Source organism: Chenopodium album, chromosome 1 (genome assembly GCF_948465745.1).
Source record: "Chenopodium album chromosome 1, dcCheAlbu1.1, whole genome shotgun sequence".
In the NCBI taxonomy this organism is placed as follows: Eukaryota; Viridiplantae; Streptophyta; class Magnoliopsida; order Caryophyllales; family Amaranthaceae; genus Chenopodium; species Chenopodium album.
In genome coordinates, this window is record NC_137834.1 from 70016452 (window position 1) to 70036940 (window position 20489).

Genomic DNA, 20489 nt, shown 5'->3' on the forward strand with positions numbered 1-20489 from the left:
AGGTATCAACATATAATGAGGCCAAATCGATTGAATTTGACATGGTTAGACTTACTCTTTATAACATGGGGCGAATATGAACTTGTCTCCCGCACGCGCTGATTCCTTGATACTTTGCTCAACATAGTACAACACGTCATGGGGGTTGCCTATGATTCTAGTAGTGGATAACTTCTCGGGGCATAACCATCCAACTTTACAAAGAGAATCAGTTTCAGTTAAGTGCTCCTGTAGTGCTCTGCGTGCATGAACATTGAATAATTAATCCCATGTAGAATAATCACCATCAATTTGAATAACTTTGAAAAAAAGTGTTGATTATGTGGGCATTGAAGTACCTCATGAATGTTTGAATGAGGGAAATGTTAAGCTTTGCACCACGTAGAAATTCCTTCACATCTTCTTTGCTGATCCATGCAACTGCATCCTCATCATAGTGGAACATTGCCTTAGGAAGTGCAACTTCCATGGGATCGACCAAATGACAAGCACGGTTGTGAAGAACGGTCATGTCAGCAGAAGCGATTGAAGAACAATGTCTTCAACTAGTGGAGTAGGTTGCATGGGTGAATCTTTCGAAGAGTGAAACTTCGACGCTTGTTCACTCTTGGACCTTTGTTAACTTAGCTTCTTCTTAGGTTGATCAATGATTTTAGGTTTGTCCACCCTCTTTCTATTTGAAGTTTTTCTTCCATGCAAACTCTGAAATAGTTTGAGAAAGAATAAGTTTATAAGTTAAGAAATGAAGAAAATGGCTTTATTTTGATGAAATGGGCCCGAAAACTTTAGAACTTTGCTTATTTTATGTAATTTCAACACACAATCAATTATAAATATGTAATTATGATATGGTTTGAGAATGAATAAGTTTATAAGTTGAGAAATGAAGAAAATAGGCAAGTGAGTAGCCATTTCGGCTCAAAATGGCTTTATTTTGATGAAATGCGCCAAAAAACTTAGAAATTTGCTTCTTTTATGCAATTTCAACTCACAATCACTTATACATATTTAATTATGATATGGTTTGAGAATGAATAAGTTTGCAAGTTGAGAAATGAAGAGAATAGGAAAGTGAGAAGCCTTTTTAGCTAAAAATGGCTTTATTTTGACGAATTGGACCCAAAACCTTAGAACTTAGCGATTTTTATGTAATTTTAATTGACAACCACTTATAAATATGTAATTATGAGATTTTTTGAGATGCAAGGAGTTTATAATTTTAGAAAAAATGAAGAAAATAGGCAAGTGAGAAGCCTTTTAGGCTCAAAATGGCTTTATTTTGATGAATTGGACCCAAAACCTTAGAACTTAGCTATTTTTATGTAATTTCAACTAACTACCACTTATAAATATGTAATTATGAGATGTTTTGAGATGCAAAGAGTTTATAAGTTGAGAAATGAAGAAAATAGGCAAGTGAGAAGCCTTTTTTGGCTCAAAATGGTTTTATTTTGATGAATTGGACCCAAAACCTTAGAACTTAGCAATTTTTACGTAATTTCAACTAACAACCACTTATAAATAAGTAATTATGAGATGTTTTGAGATGAAAAGAGTTTATAAGTTGAGAAATGAAGAAAATAGGCAAGTGAGAAGCCTTTTTGGCTAAAAATGGCTTTATTTTGATGAATTGGACCCAAAACCTTAGAACTTAGCGATTTTTATTTAATTTCAACTGACAACCACTTAAAAATATGTAATTATGAGATGTTTTGAGATGCAAGGAGTTTATAGGTTGAGAAATAAAGAAAATATGCATGTGAAAAGCCATCGCTGCGCTGCTCCGGCATCCAGAGCGGCTGCCCGAGCAGCTCAGACCTCGAGAGTCGTTGCCAGGGCAGCTCCGGACTCGGCAACCGCTGACGGGGCAGCTCCGGCATTGGTATCACGCAGCCGCAGAAGCGGCTGCAGTGGCTGAAGCAGCCCCGGCAGCAGCTGCCAGGGCTGAAGTAGTCTCGGCATAGGCTGCCTAGGGGTGCAGCAGCCCCGGCAGCGGCTGCTTGGGGTGCAGCACCCCAGGCAGCCGCTGCCGGGGCTGCTACAACACTAGGCTGCCGCTGCCGAGACTGCTGCAGCCAAGGCAGCCGCTGCCGGGGCTGCGTGATACCAATGCCAGAGCAGCCTCGTCAGCGGTTTTCGAGTCCGGAGCTTCCCTGGCAGCGGCTCCCGAGGTCTGAGTAGCGCAGGAAGCACCGGCCGAGGCCGTCGCTGCCTCGGCATCGGAGATGGGGGCCGGGGAATCGTGCTATTTCGGCAGTTTTATTTTTAGAGTGACTAACGGTTATTTAACAATTAAAAATTTGAGAAATAAATAATTTACCTCCTTATTAATCAACTTGACCCATGCACGTGGCCAATCAACGAAGCTACCTATAGCTTGCCAAAGCTTTGTTATCTCAACTTCCTCTATCGGTACGGGTAGTGGGATGTCTTCAAACCCCGCAACCACTGAATCGATCCCAACCGAGTAATGATGTGGCCCCGCCGTAGCACCCGTCGTCGCTTGGGCACTACCATACGCCACCCAACTCAACGCCATACTATTTGCATGCCCCGGGGCTAGAAGTGCACACCGGGTGTCTTCCTACACAAGTATATATATAAAAAGAAGATAGTTAAATAGGACTTTTACAACAGCATAGATAATATTACAAAATTCATTAAGGTAGAGGGTTACAAATCACATGTGACTCTAGATATTAATGCAGTGTTAGATTATCAAGCTCCCTCGAGTCCGCATGTGTAGGAGTAGGAACCTGCAACAATACATCAATCATTGCACCTCAAATCTCAATTAACTTAGTATTTTAAAACTTTTAATAACCCAATTGATTTTACCTCAGGTGGCACATCTTCACCACGTATCTCATCTCCTCCATGTCTATCACCTTCTCCTTGTCCTTTTGGTTGAAAACATGAGTCGACTGGGGTACTCGCAAGGAACGGCAAAGTCGGTAAGTTCATCTGCTTTGCCCAAGCATTGAATTCACCAACTAACTCGTTGCGTACTTGTTCCTTAATTTATGCCACCTTGGCATCCAACTCCCCCGGTGAATTAACACTGGCTCGAGATCTACCGGATTTTGTGTATTCCGGACCCATAACCTTTTGCCATCCAAGCAATGATCCTCCCAAACCTACTACTCGTTCTGGACGGTATGGCCTTCCCAAATCCATGGTGAAAGGGTCATTCTCCACACTTGGTTCAAATTTGCCCTCCACCAGCTCTTGAGTGTGCTCAAGCTATAGCAAAAGGAAAAATGAGGTCAGTAAACAGTTAATTGTTTGTATAGTGATTTAGATGCAAAAGTGACTTTAAATGCAACAGTTCATAGGTAACTTACCAGCTTATCTGCTAGTTTTTTGGCTTCCGGACCCTTGATGACCCATTTTCCGGTTTCCTTATCAAACGTATGGAGAGAACAAAAGAAATCACCGGCACGACTCACCAATGTAGTGATCGTGGAACTAGAGGGTTCCTTCGATGCCACTAGAAGCGATTTAGGGTATAAACCCGAATCGACCCACTCAGGTCTCTTTTCATAAAAAGTCTTAGGCCCCATACGATGGACGTATTCCTTCATTTCTGCATTCTTTTTATTTTTCTCTCGAAGTTCTACAAAACTAAAAATGTTAGCATCATTGCTACAAAAAGAGTCAGGCTATTATTCAATTGAGATTAGATTTACACAAACTTACAATGGCTTTCTTTTGAGTCTTCATTCTAACGAATTCTTCCCAATAATCTTTTGACACGGTCGGCCATATTTGCCACGGGAGAAGGTCATCCTCATCAGCTTTCTTCTTCTTTGATTTCTTCTTCTTCTTGTAGATCCACCATAAGTAGATCCACCATTATTGAAGTTGGTCTTAAAGCCCCTGAATCTTTCCGCTAATAAAGATTCAAACACCCTTCTCTTCTCGGGATCATTAGGAATAGAAAACAGCCTCTACAAGCACAAATTAAAACCGATTATTAGTTTCTATTTAGTAACAACCATAAGGTTAAGGTTTCTTAAATTGTCTAAATGTGCCAAAAACACACTTACCCTTGTATCATCCCAAAATGTCTGAATCAAACCCGGAGGTACTTGCCGCATTACAAGTGTAATGGGGATTTTCCGCGCACACATGCCAACTTGATTAGCATATTGTCGACTCCATTTGGGCCCGGGTTGGCCGCTGTTGTCTTACTCCAAGACCATGAGACCGTCCGGTTTCTTAAAGCTTCTCGGTTGACCCCTTCTTTTTCTTTTAGCCGGTGCCTTTAACCCCCCTCCACCACCTGTGTTGTTTTGATCTTGTCCTTGGCCATGAGTTTCAACAGTCGGGGTTCTCACCAACAATCTCACGTGTTGTATTTTCAATAGGCGGTGCACGTTCAGCTGAAATTTAAAATTCTTCAAGCCTACGCTCGAACTCATCTTGAGCCTGATCCTCTGGCTCACCCAAGTCATCGTCCTCGTCCTCATCCTCGTACTCGTCCTCATACTCATCATCGTCAATGTCCTCTACACAATGAGGGTCATGATTGTCCGCCGTGAGATATAAGCACCTGTCAAAGCAATCATAAAACAATATTAGTGTATAGTAAAGTATATGCATGATAGTTCATACACAAAACAAAGGAGTTGGGTTAAGTAGAAGATATTTAAGCCATTTTCACCTACTTATGGTCCTATAACCTTGTATATGCATGATAATGAGTACACTTAGGCAATTTCAAACTAAAAACATGTTAAATATAATGAATATAGGTTGTTAGAATGAATAAATGTTAGTTCATACACAAAACAAAAGAATTGGGTAAAGTAGAAACTATTTAAGCCATTTTCACCTACTTATGGTCCTATAACCTTGTATATGCATGATAATGAGTACACTTAGGCAATTTCAAACTATAAACATGTTAAATATAATGAATATAGATTGTTAGAATGAATAAATGTTAGTTCATACGCAAAACAAAAGAATTGGGTTAAGTAGAAGCTATTTAAGCCATTTTCACCTACTTATGGTCCTATAACCTTGTATATGCATGATAATGAATACACTTAGGCAATTTCAAACTACAAACATGTTAAATATAATGAATATAGGTTGTTAGAATGAATAAATGTTAGTTCATACACAAAACTAATGAATTGGGTTAAGTAGAAGCTATTTAAGCCATTTTCACCTACTTATGGTCCTACGACCTTGTATATGCATGATAATGAGTACACTTAGGCAATTTCAAAATACAAATATGTTAGTTTATGGTCATTTTCACCTACTTATGCTCCTATATATATGATAACTAAACTATATTTCCAATGAAACCATTACTAACTTTTAATCAAACTACCTCTATCTGAAATTCCTTCGTTGTGGTCTGATTGCATATAACCTGCTTCGTTATCTATGTCATTTAGTACAACAGGTCTATGAACAGTGAAAGGTGCTGAATCATCAAACGCATCATATTCTTCCTCTTACTCAACATCTCCGATGCCTAGGATTCTTCTTTTGCCAGCTAACACTATAGACCATTTTGAATCCATTGGGCCAGTTACGTAGAACACTTGCTTAGCTTGAGATGCAAGGATAAATGGTTCCGCACTATCATTCAAGTGGCCAAGATCTACAAGAGTAAAGTCATCATATTTGACGTTACGCCTGATATTATCAACCCACTTACACTTGAAAAGAGCAATGGTGAAGTCACAATAATCAAGCTCCCATATTTCTTGAATTTGACCATAGTATGACAACTCTGCATCGACAGGTGATTTATCCTTAGAACTTGCAAACTCCCTTGACGATGCCACAAGAGTTACACCACAGTTTTGGGTGGAGGAAGATTTCAAATCACGACCCTCGGTCCAAAAAGTGTACCCATTGATGTGATATCCCTCAAATGAACGGACATTATCCCTAGGACCGTACGCAAGCCACCGTATTGTATCGGTCACATTAGTATCATCCAATCCACTCATTACTCGATCACGAAACCAATTAACAAACCTCTTATTATGAAACTGCATAAGTGCCCTTTCACCTTTCGATGGAAATTCGTCACGCAAACTAGCCATGTGCTCGTCTAAATATGGGTGCACATCTGAAACATGGTGCAACACATAAAGGTGTGCTTGTAAGAACTGATCTCGGTCTGGTGACATTCGTTTCGACCCAATTGTGCCATGGCCATCAAGTCTACCTTCATGTCGAGAAGTAGGAAGACCAATAGGTTGAGCAAGGGTTATGTAGTCCGCCACAAAGTTACCTATCTCCTCACCCACGGTCCCTTGCATCATACTTCCTTCAGGGTGAGCCCGGTTCCGTACTTTATCTTGTAATGTACCCATGTGTCTTTCAAAAGGGTAGCACCACCTCATGAACACTGGACCGCACAACTTAATCTCACGCACCAAACTAAGAACCAGATGAACCATTATGTCAAAAATGAGGGTGGGAAATACATCTCAAATTTGCACAAAGTCACAACAACATCTGCTTGCAAAGCATCTAGTGTACAAGGATCAAGAACTTTGCTACAAATTGTATTGAAAAACGAACAAAGGCTTGTAATCGCTTCCCTCACGTGTTTCGGTAGAATACCACGGATTGCAATCGGTAGGAATACTTGCATCATAATGTGACAATCATGGGATTTCATACTTGTCAGTTTCAATTCTCCATTTAAGGTTACAAATCTTTTCATGTTAGATGAGTACCCTGATGGAACCTTAATGCCGTACAGACATGCACAAAACATACGTTTCTCTATCCTTGACAATGTATAGCAAGCCGGGGGTAAATAATTCTTTTCATCCTTCCCTTTACCCACAACTTTCTTCTTTGACGCATCTTTGGCCTTTCCCTTTCCCTTGCTCTTCTCCTTCCCTTTTTTTGAAACATTTTCATCTTCTATTCTCGGCTCCTTCCCCTTTCCAACCTTTTCTTGAGGCCACAATTCTGAACTAATCCCCATCTCTTTCAAATCTAATCGCGCACCTTTTCCGTCCTTTGTTTTGCCTGGGATATTCATAAGCATTCCCAAAAGAGCATCACACACATTCTTCTCTATATGCATCACATCAAGACAATGCCTAACTTCATGTTCTCTCCAGTACGGAAGCTTCCAAAAGATTGATTCTTTCTTAAATAGAGCATCTGAGACCACAATTTTTTCTGATTTTCCAAACACCGTTCGTATCCCTTTCACCCGAGCACTAATCTCAGCACCAGTCAATGGTCTAGGCGCAGTATCCTCTTCTACAGTTCCATCGAAAGCCTTTTTCTGCCTACGGTACCGGTGATCACGCCTAAAGACCCTTCGAGTCCGTAGGTAGACATCTTTGTGAGAATGAGTCAAGTATACGCTTGATGTGTCATCAATACATATGGGGCATGCTTTTTTTCCTTTAACCTTGTACCCACACAAGTTTTCATATGCAGGGAAGTCATTCATGGTCCACATAAGGGCTGCACGCAACGTGAACATCTCGTTCTGATGAGCATCAAAAATGGAAACCCCTTCGTCCCACATCTTTCTCATGTTGTCAATAAGCGGTGTAAGGTAAACATCTATGTCGTTTCCAGGTTGCTTAGAACCAGTTATTAGCAATGAAAGCATTACATACTTACGTTTCATGACAGCCAAGGAGGCAAATTATAAATCACTAAAAGTATCGGTCATGTGCTGTGTTGGTTACTAAGAGTGCCAAATGGATTCATCCCGTCCGTGCACAACCCAAGCCTTAAATTTCTGACTTCATCACCAAATTCCTCAAACTTCAAATCAATGTTCTTCCACTGTGGAGAGTCAGCTGGATGCTTCAGCATTCTGTTTTTCTTTCTTCCCTCTACATGCCACCTAAAATTTTTAGCGTCTTCGGTATTGAGAATAGACGCTTAAACCTTGGAATAATGGGAAGATACCACAACACCTTAGCAGGAGGTCCCTCCGTGCCAGGATTGCAACTCATGCGCTTGTACCGCGACCGCTTGCATCGTGGACACTCCTGCAGTTATTCATACTCATTTCGATACAAAATACATTCATTAGGACATGCATGTATCTTCTTATACTCCAAACCAAAGGGACAAACATGAGCTTCTTTGCGTAATAGTAACACTTAGGAATTTCATTCCCATCAGGAAAACATATCACTTAATGCGGTCAACAAAGAAGTAAAACTTATGTCCGTCCACCCATGCTTGAACTTAATGTTGAAAAGTGTTAGCACGCCCGATAGTTTGGAGTATTTTTTGCACCCGGGATACAAAGGCTTTTTGGAAGCCTCCGATAATAACTCGAACACTCCACCTTCAACACCATGCAACATCTCATCCACTTGTTCATCCTCGACCTCATCCGCCTGATCATCATCGGCTCCATCCTCACCATTATCAATAATATAGTCATCATTCTCGTATTTCTCGTCCACATGAATCTCATTGCTTCTAACACGCACATCATTCCGATCAAGATCCCCACTGTACTCTCCACTTTCTCCGTGCCAAATCCACACATGGTATAAATGCCTAAACCCACGACATAATACATGTCTCTAATGATTTCAACACTATCGACCACATTCAGATTATTACAATTAACAAAAGGACAATAAAGGCCTTTGCCACCCAGTTTGCGTTGATAAGCTAAAGCCCTCTCGCAAAACTCTTGAACCCCATTCCAAAATTACAATGTATCACGTCTACCATACATCCAACCACGATCCTTCTCCATTTAGTAAATTGTCTCTAAACATATATAGCAACATAAAACGAATAATGTGTAATTGCTACATATTTTATGTAAATCAAATTCAAGTACAAAACGTGAATATACCATTCATATAGTGAAAAAATGCATGTTTCCAAAGGGTCCTTATAACTCCAACCTAACCCATCCTTGAATGTCTACTCTCACTAGTGAATGTATGTCAACTTTCCAATTTTAAGGAAAATCCGGCAGCATTTCCCCCTAGTTCTCCAAGTACACGATGTAGATAATTAATTACCCACATATGTACCCAGAGAACATAGTGAGGAAATGGTAAGCCAAGATGTTCCTTAAAATCGAAAATAAAAAAATACATTCACCACCTAAGTGAGAGTACACATTCAAGAACAGTCCCAACCGGGGACTATTCAAGACTTTCTCCTAATGAGAAAGCCTTGAACGGGTATCTAGGCATATGATGATGCAAGTATTCTATATATTGTTGTATTTATTTGCAATTAAACAATACACAAGTTTTAATTTCATGAATAAACTTTTATTAAATAGATAAATAGAAAGAAATATAGCTAAGTAAAGTTTATAAGTCATACCAATATTGCAACTACCCACTTGAGCTCAATATGTAGTCCTCAAGCTAAACTCGTGCTTCAATTCACAAATCTATTAAAAAAAAATAATAAACAAAAATTAGGTTAAATATTAGGTATGTACTATATCTTTCTCATAACATGTCAATTCACTAATTTATTTATAAGCTAAAACACATCATTAATCGAACTAAAAATTACTAAACTAACAAGGTTACTAATCTCTAATTTTTTCAAAATTACCCATCAAAACAACTTAAAAGTAACCATTCACCCATTCCAAAATTCATCTACTTTAGTAACAAGCAAGGTTACTAATCTAAAATTTATTCAAATATACCCATCAAAAAAACTTAATATTAACCATTTAAACATTCCAAAATTCAACTAATTTAATAGCAAAGTTCAATAATCTCTAACTTATTCAAAATAATCCATCAAAACAACTTCAAATTAACCATTAAAAGTGACATACCAAATTTCACCTATTTAAGTACCAAGGTTAATATATATTCTATAATTATTTCAAAATTATCCACCAAAACACATTAAATTAACCATTAAAACATAATAAAATCCAACTAATTGAGTAACAAGGTTACAAATCTCTAATATTTTCCCAATTTCCCAATTATATTCAAACCTAAAATTGAGAAAAAATATATTCAAACCTAAATTTTAATTTACTAACAATGGTTCAAAATGCAAAACAAATTAATATATATAAGTATATAATTGGAAAATAATGTGAAAAAAACAAAAAAATTAAAAGGAAACCTTGAATGGAAGGAGACAAGGAGGGCAACAGATGGAGGAGGAGACTCAGGGCAGGGCACGGCAAATGGAGGAGGACCCTCAGGCAGGTGGCTCGGCTCGGTGGTGGAGGAGCCTCAGGGGGGTGGCACGGCTCGGTGGTGGAGGAACCTTAGGGCAGTGGCTGTTGTTTTCGAACTATGTAGGTGGAGGAACTATATGTAGGGCAGCAGCTTAATTTGAAAGAGAAAGAAAGGGAAAACAGAGAGAGGAAGGATTGAAGGTGGTTTTCGATACCTCTGGTGGCCGCCAGTGATGGTGACGGCTGTGGTGGAGGGAGATAAAGGAAGGATTGAAGGCCGTTGTTCGCTCAGCTGTAATGAAACATTGAGGAAGGAATGAAAGAGAAAGAGAGGAAGGAGAAGAAAAGCCGCTTTTTTTTTTTTTTTGAATTTGGCACCGGTTCAATTGACACCAGTTCAAACCGGTGCCTTTTTAATTTTTGGCACCGGTTCAGGCCAATCAGGTGCCTTTTCTCTTGTTCTAAAATCCCGCCCATTTCTAGACCGGTTTTGGCCACCGGTTTGGGCTGAATCGGTGCCATATGGGGGCTGCCTATTGCTATTTTTCTACTAGTGATTAATTGTGATTATGTGTTTGGTTATTTCCTTTAAGCTTCTGCAATTTTAGACCACTTTTGAGCATGATTACTATGTAGTAATTTCTACTTAATGGGTTGGCTTAATTTTTCACATAATTGCAAATAAATTGTTGTATGTGTAAAATGTTTGTGTTTTGAGGCTCTTAAGTATCAAAGATCTAACCTTTGTTTATTTTAGTTGGTTGGAACTTTATGTTACTAAATTCCTTGATTGTTTATTGAGCTTTCTTGGTTTAATCATTTATTAAGTTGTGATTGAAATTTAATTAATCATCATATTGGAAGATTTGATTTTTCAAAGACTCACAAGTTAAAGTTGGTATTATTCATTGAATATTTATGTTCATTATTCCAACTCCCATTAAATTTTGTCAAATCTCATGATTAATTTATCGTGATTAAATTAATAATTAGAATAGCCCTTCATTACGAAGAATCAAGTTGAACCAAACTCTATTTAAAGAATACACTACAAGAAAAATCACTTTTCGTAGCGATTGTTCATTCGCTACAATATGCAAGTATGTTTGTGAAATAATTAAGGATGTCGTATCATTTTTACAATCGCCATGGTTTTCCCATATAAAATCTATATGGAAAGCATAATAATACATATCCACACTATTTTTACACATTTATATAATTTTGAGAAATCGTATCATTTACAATCGCCACTAAATCCTAAAAATCGATACGAAAATCCTTTTCAACACTAGATATATAAATATTGTTTGACAAAGCATACATAAAATATGTCATAGCTTATTGGTGAAACATTTAATATAAGAGTTTGAGGTTGCATGCTCGAATCTTGTAAAGATCATACGCATGTTTCTTTTTCATTTTTTGAAGAAAATGAGTTGAACATTTATAGCGATTGTAATCGCTACAATAATCACCACGATTGGATGTAGTTTTTCGTATTGATTATAGAGGCCAACCCCAGTGATATTGAAAACCACTACTAAAGGCTAAGGCAATGGGGGATATTGTATCGAATGACCATTCGTTGGGAAAGCTTTTTGTTGCAATTACAATCGATACTAAAGGTTAAAATAATAGCAACGAAAAGGTTATTTTCTTGTAGTGATAGTTCTTGGAATTAATTAGGTTTGTGAACTTAAATGAATTTTATTTAGTTGGAATTGTTTTAATTTTCATTTGTTTTGCTCAAAATATTGATTCTAAAATTAATTTAGAATTGATTACAAATTTGACACAAAAATAGGAATTTATCCCGAGGCACGAGCACACAAAACGAGGCACAATAGCCACATGCACAACTTCGGCCTGCCGGTCTGCTTGTGTGTTACTTGTTTTTTGTTGTAAAATGTATCTACCATTAGGACAGAAAATACGAACTGCAATCCGTCATGTATTTTGGTAATGTCTTGAAGACGGAGTTTCTTGGAAGACAAAGCCATGAAGTAGCAAATCAAGACCCTTGAAGACTCAAGGGGTCATGGTAGTTGTCAAATGCATCATTTACTTACGTTTTTATATTTATTTATGCTCATATATATGACGAATGATATGTTAGATGCATATTTAGGATTTTGAAATGTTGCGATGATTAGTTAAGTTCACTTAAATCAACCAACATAGAAACCCTAGGTCCCTAAAATATTGAGTAAAACATGCCATTAAAAAACAACACTTACTGAACTATTGAGAATAGTGATGGGCTATGCCAAAGTGAGGGACCACTACTTTCCTAAGACCGATAGGTATATTGATGGGTTTGCCATAGCAAGACATCATAATACATGTTGCTTTTTGTTAGACTCAACGATATGAGTGATGGAGTCCTAACATGTCGTGGCAAAAGAGTTTCTTACCTTATAGTAATAAGTGTTAAGACAAGCCAAAGCATTATTACACTACAACAAATCATCACTTGTGCCACGAATTATGCCACGGGAATACCAATTTCGTGGCATAATTTCATTTAGCCACGGGAAAAATGAACTATGATACATTACTTAAATAAGAAGAATAATTTATGCCACAGGTATTTTTTTTCGCGTGGCAAAGATCACACTTGTGCCACGAGTAGTACTTTTTCTGTGGCTAAAATCACAATGTGCCATGAGAAGTTCCTTTCCTATGGCAAGCTTAACATTTGTGCCACGAGTAGTTTTTTCTTGTAGCAAATTTTTCACTAATGTCACAAGTTATAATTTTCTTGTGACAAACATACACTTATGCCACAATTTTTGTTAAAATTCACTTGTTAATAAAATTAGGTGCCATTAATTAGTCATATTACTTCTTTTTTTCATTAGTTCTAAACTTGAAGATATTCCATCAGCACTAATTGATACAAAGTAGAACATTAAACATATATAATACAAATTAGAGGTCGAATATATTTATATTTCTAATACATACATAAATTTTCTTTATAAGTATGCTTGGGGTTTTTTTCCCACGCAATTTAATATCGCCAACAAATCACTAGTAGAAAATTTTCAAAAGATACCTAAGGAACACACTGGTTTTTAGGGCTGTATAGAGTGCGGTTTGGACCACACCAAACTGCAAACGAAACCACAATTTTGCGGTTTGGTGCGGATTGCGGTTTGAAATTGCGGTGCGGTTTTTTAAAATGATCAAACCGCGGTTTGCGGTTTGGTGCGGTTTCCAAAATTATTGAGACCAAATCGCACCTTAATGCGGTTTGCGATTTTTATACTATATTTTCATTAAAATTATATAAAAGAACTAAAATATATGAGCTAATTTTTGACTATAAGTTAATTAAAGGTTAATAAAAAGAGTTTAATATTTAAATTATCAACTAATAATTATAATATAAAATAAAATTTTTGTTTTTAAAAGAATAATTACAATTTTAATAAAATACGGTTAAACTACAAACTATACCGCATCTTGCGGTGCGGTTTGAAAAAAATTACAAACCGCACTTTTGCGATTTGGTGCGGTTTATGATCCAAACCGCACCGCGAACACCCTGCTGTTTTATGAAAACTCCGAACCCTAAAATAAAATAAAATAAATTAAAATTCCATAATATAAGAGATAAAATAATATTTTAGTTTTATTTTATTATTTGTTTTTTTTGAGGAATAGTTTTATTTTATTAGTTTGCCTTTGTATATGATCTATTTCTAATACACACATCAATATTTATTTATAAATATGTTTTTTTTAATCACTAGTTTACAACAATTACTAGTAGAGATTATTTTAAAGACACCTAAGGAAGACACTTATTGTATAAAATCTCAATCCCATCATCTATGTTATAAGTGCCATATCAGCAGTCAAGTAATAAGTCAATATAGACAATTATGGTTATTACTCGTACATAGTACACTTTTAATAACTGAAAAATGGAAAAATTATTTTCATTCAAAGATATTATTTCAAAAAATTTCAACAGAGAAAATAAATGAAATTTTAATATTATTTCCGTTTTCTAATTGATACTTGTGTATAACACCATTGCATTTAGGGATGTCAATGGGCCGGGGCGGGGCTAATGTTTGATTTCCCATCCCCATCCCCACCTAATATTTTCATCCCCATCCCCGCAGCGGGTCCAATTTTCATCCCCATCCCCGCCCCACTAGGTACAACTCCAAAACCATCCCGCCCCACCCCCCACTTGGATATCCATCCCCAACTATCCCCACTAAAGACCCGCCTAATCCCCACCCAAGATCAACCTAATATCCGTATCTCAAATACAAAATCTTACATAATTAATACTAATTATAAAATAAAACATTCTATACACATTTTTGTGTTATAATATAAGTGTCGTACAAAGTATCATAATTAATATTGTATTTCATGTAATTATTTTATAAATAGAATAAAAGTATGTAATTTTACTTTAAAAGATATATAGATGTGGGTATGAGGTGGGGATGGGGCGTGTACGAAGTGGGGCGGGGATGGGGCGGGTACAACTTAAAATCCACCCCCGCCCCATCACCCATGGCAGGTATGGTTTTTATCCCCATCCCCGCCCCACCACCCGCCAAACCGAGACCTTTCCCCGCCCCATTGGGGTGGGGATGGGGCGGGTCTCCTTCTTGACCCTCCCCGCTGACATCCCTAGTTGCATTCACAAATGACTACTACGAGTGATTGAGTGAACGAGTAAAAGTTTCACCAACAATTATTTTTTAATATTTAATTTTATTTTTTTAACGTTTTTTGTTTTAATCTATTGCATACAAGTTTTCTCAAATTATTTACGGAGTAATTTGTTACATAAAGTATAAAAATAACGGTAAATACAAGTTGATCTCCGAGATTTTCATAAAATGTTAATCTCGAGGCTAAAATCGTCAAGACAATATAAAATTGAGGGGTGAAATAGTCATTACAGCATTAACTTCCACTAACACTAACGAAGCAACTGTAATGTGGAATTTCACGAAAACAGTTAGCTGAGAACTCAAAACCCTAGTAGTGAGAAGGCGAGGGCGATACTTGAATCTTCATCGTGGTGGATGATTTCTGCTTCCTTCCACTGATTCTGAGCTCGCAATGTTGTGAACATTTTGTTGTTAGGTGACTATATCGAAACCCATGCTTGATTTGTGCTAAAGACGTTCGCTGTGCTTCAGCTGAGCTAGTAGTTTGTCGCTTTTAAGGTATGTACTAATGGCTATTAAGGGATGTAGTGTGGGATGAACTTTTACGTCAATCTGTCGTTTTAATTCTATTCAATTGTTGAATTTCTCCGTTGGTTTGCTCAATTACTCTACGCCGCAATTGAGGAGATGCTCAATTGTTGAAACGCTCAATAGCTCAATTTCTGAAATGCTCTATTGTTGAATTGTTCTATTTATGAAATGATGTAATGCTGAATTTCTGAAATGCTCTATTTCTGAATTTCTGAATTGCTGTATTGCTGAATTTCTTAAATGCTGTATTGCTGAAATGATCTATTGATGAATTTCTGAAATGATCTATTGATGAATTTCTGAAATGCTCTATTGCTGAAATTCTGAAATGATCTATTGTTGAATTTCAGAAATGCTATATTGCTGATTTTGCTGATTTTCTGAAATGGTCTACAGCTGAATTTGTGAAATGTTCTATTGAATGCATTACACACCTTATATGTTGAAACACTTTCAGGGGTCTTAATATTGGCCGAATTGGGGAAGAGTTCTCTCCCATTGGTGTAAGGGAATACAACTCTGTTTAATAATATACGACCAAATGGAGGCAATCAGTTTGACTAACTGTCTCTACATGGATTGATAAGCTGAACTGCAGTTTGTTGTACAAACCGTGGTCAATTGTTAATACATGTGTTCCCACCAATGGTAAATCAGAATAAATTTTTGGTTTGGATTGGTAATGATATTGTAAGATGTAATTCAATTGTGATACTGTTTAACAGGCTAAAAATCAAGAAAATCCTTTGGGGAAAGCTATTCGAAGTGAACACTTTTTGGTATGGTCTGGCTAAGTTGTTACTGTGTGTATTATTAAAAGGTTTGATATTTTGCTGAATTATTGAATTGAAATTTGACTCAAGGATGACTCTAGTAGCGTTGGTGGTCAAGTGAAGGGAATGGGGGAGGTTATCAAGAAACAAGGTGAAGTGTTTGGCAGGGTATGTATGTTTGTAGTGTTCTGTTGGTTAAAAAAATTTGAAGAATGAATTGTCTTTTTTGATCTTGCTTTTGTATCCCAATTTGTGCAGCCACCTAATATGAATTGCCGTATTGAGACTTTCTCTAGAATATGCCTCACCTTTGATGATAGAAGAACTCGTTGGGTTAATGAAATGGGGCTAGGTGGATTATTGACTGTTCCAACTAACATACACCTACCTCGTCAGTTGGGGTATTTGTTGATGACTCGTATTGATCCTCTGAACAAAGTTTTTATTGCTCCGGATGGTAAACAATTCAGGTTATCCGCTAATCAAGTGCATTGGGTATTAGGCATTCCCAACGGGGGCTTAATTGTTCCCACTGGTAAATCAAAGTCCTCATTGATGCATGAAAAGGTCATTAGAATCCAAGAAAATTATGGTGTACCAACTAGGACTAGGTCAAAGAAGGATTCAGGTGTAGTCTATACCTCTATAGGCATACCTGTGAATGCTAAAATGATGGAAAGGGTGGAGGGGAAATGGGAGGCACACGAGGAGGAGGAATTTAAGACACTTTTCTTGTTGTTGTCACTAGAAATGGTTTTATGTCCTACACAGTCTCATATGCTGGCTTGTGATTTATTACCTGCCCTGACTTGTGCCATGAATGCTGGCTCGTACAACTGGTGTGAATTAGTATTAAAAAAGTTGATGGAGAGTGTTGGGAGTTTTACTCGACGATTTTATTCTACTGGGGTTGCAGGTGGATGTGGTGGGTGTTCCATATTCGCAGTTGTATGTATTTTAATATTCAAATCAAGTCATTATATTTCTTGTTCTGATAATGGGTGTATCCTAACTATGATGGTTGTTCAATGTATTCTTACTATGATGGCTGTTCAATGTAGGTTTTTTTATCTTGATAGGTTAAATTGGTTTCCTGTGCAATGGGGTGAATTTCCCCGAATAAAGGTTTGGGACATGAATAAGCTTAGTATTGCCCTTAAACAAGATTGAATTGCGAGCGGAGGTGATTATGGAAAGTTGGGGGTTAGTTTACTCTAGTGTAATGATTTAATTTACTATATTTTCTTAATACAGTGGGGTTTTGAATTTGTGATATATTTACGTAGAGTTTAGATGTAGCATATGGTGTGATTCATCCAAAGGAATCTCGGGATAGTGATGGACCTTCCTCCATGACAAAAGTAATAATTTTTATTGTTTGATAACCTGTGTTGTTGTGGCTTCTAATTGTTGTTAACATGTGTCGTGAGTACACAAGGTGTGGCCCATCAGTTTGTTGGTCAACCTCTCGAGAATGGGCATAATCCTAATAAGCGTCGTGGTGCACCAAAGTGCTCTTTTCCACATCAAGTAAAAAGGCCTAAGCGGACTGGTATGAGGAGCTTTAAGGCAAGTTCACTTTCAAATGTTGTTCCATTTAATTCAACCAACCCTACTTACATTCCAAACACAGAAGTTCCTCAGTTCTGCCAATTACTGAGTGGTCTGTCCAGTTATTTCTCCGGGGGCACAACGACGTGGTAAGGTTATTAGTATATGGAATGTTATTTGAGGAGCGAGCAACTTGTATTTACCGTTATTTGAGGCGTTGTTATTTGTTATTTGATATCCTTGTTTGTGATGTCACTTTAAGGAATTTAACTTCGGAGTTGGTGTCTTTGTTAAGACGGGTTGTTTCTTGGGTAAGTTTTAAATACATGTGTACTTATGAAATTGTTATTTTCATTTTTACTCGACTGACAACAAACAAGCAGTTTCAGTTTCATAGTGCATTTGGCATGGAATTACATGAATCGCGGCAGAATTGCGATGAAATGGATGCAATTGCCCAGGTTAATGTTTTAAATGGTATTTTTTATTATTTTTGTGGAATTGAATGCAAGTCATATGTGCCTAAAGTTCCGAAGTACGGTTATGCAGACAGAGGTGATATTCTTTGCTGGTGGTGTGGAGGGTTTTAGTTTTCTTTTGCGTGCCCTAAATACTTTTCTGGATTCCCCACATAGTCAGTTCATGGGAATAGTGTCACAGGTTAGTTATAATTTATTTAATTTTTCCAGTCTTTATTGCTTCTTTTTTAATCAATCATTGAACGCAAAGAACAATTCATCAGATGCATGTCCAAGATGTCGTTGATATGCCTCGTAGAAATTGTACTTGGCTTGTAGAAAAATTTGGAGAGCCAACACATTTGTGTTTGTTGCGTGTCGGCTATCACTCACCCTCCATTCGACTAATAAAAACAGTTGTGAGTTAGATCAATCTACAACCTACAATGTGTGCTGCCAGAAAGAAAGAAAGGAAGGCATGTATTTAATATTTCTAATTTTTTTTTTCGTTTTGGCTTGTCTTTTCAGGGCGGTGGTTATTCGAAGCAGTTGTATGCCGCATTACATGAGGACTGGTTCAAACACCTACCTTACAACTGTGTAACCCGCAACGTTGTGGCAATTTCTAAGTAGTTATATAAATTTTTCTCAGCCAGTAGAAACATCAGGTGTGTATGATTTAGGCAATAATTTCATAGTTCCATACAAGGCTGTATTTGTTTGAATGTGAATATTATTCTATGTCATAATATGCGTATTGTAATTTTTTTATGTGAAAAATATGGATTGTGAAAATTATAAATTGTTAAAATTATTCTATCTACTTAGTTTATATGGATTGTGTTTTGATCTATTTACTCATTTTTTATCTATCTACCTGAATTACTGTAGGCATGATTTATCTAACCAAGTTTGGCAATCAAGTTTGCCTTTATTCCATGTTTTCAATGGACTTATTTGTACATGGGCATGGACTTATTTAGTAGGCCCATGTTCAGTATGCAATTTGTTTGATAGTGTATTATTCCATGTTTTCAATGGACTTATTTGTGCTTGGACTGGACCTGATTCCATGTTCAGTATGGACTTTGTTTGTCAGTGTTTTATTGATTTGGTTATTCATTGTTTTAGGACTTGGACTTATTTTGACAGTCTTTTTGGACTTATTTTCACAGTGTTTTAGGACTTGGACTTATTTTCACAGTGTTTTAGTGTAACATCTACATCTATATGAAACTCACTGAAAGAACATGCATCTTAAAGTAACAATGTAGGAACATGCATCTTAAAGTAACAATGTACTTGTCATTTAAAAGAGCTAGAATACATTTGATAATACATATCATAACACCTAGAGATAAGTTCACTACTAGACCAACTACTACTATTGGGCCTGATCCATACTACTACTGGGCTTCATAAATAATACTACTGGGCTTCATAAATAATACTACTCGGCCTGATCCATACAAAAGTGGCCTATCCATACTACTGGGCCTGATTCCATACTACTAAACAAATTCCATACACAAAAGGGCCTACACAAAAGGGCCTCATAAGTGCCAACACAAAGTCCACACAAAAGGGCCTCAAAAGAGCCAACTATAACTCCAGCTCAACATTTAAATCTTCCGGCCAAGAGTCCCAACCCACCCCTAGAAGGATTTAATTCTTTGGATATGCGTAAACATAGTCGAAGTTCTTGATACCAGCATCACCAATGGTTTGACGTCTTGACAACCTCCTGTCTTGGTGGATCAAAGTCAAGCTCTTCGGGTCCTTGTTGATTTCGGCTCTCCATTTCTTGAACAATTTTTGCAGCTTGAAAGAGAGCTTCCCATACACCTTTAACTGATTTGGTGGAGTGCAAGTGTTCTTGATGTAGAACAACTTAGCACCGGCATTCATATTATGCGAAGGATTCTGCATTAATAATGTGCTTATGTTAATATAAAGCGTAAACAACTCTATATGCTTACTATAAACCGTCTAAAAATTAGATAACTGTAAATATACTATGAATACCACGGCATGGGCGTATATTATATCTCCGGTTTGAACTCTAGCCCTAACAACAGTATCAGTGGGAGCAATTGCCCACCCATTCTTCTTGAGAATTATGTTCTGTGTTGACAGATCCAACCGGGAAGCATAATCCGCACACACCTCCTTGAATGTTTCATCTTCACTGACTTCATAGACCACACCATGGTCACCACGTTGTCTACTCCTAACAACAATTGTGTGGTTGTTGGGACCACCTACTTAAGTTATGTTAGGGTCTCTTTCCTTCTTCGTTGCCTCAGCCAAA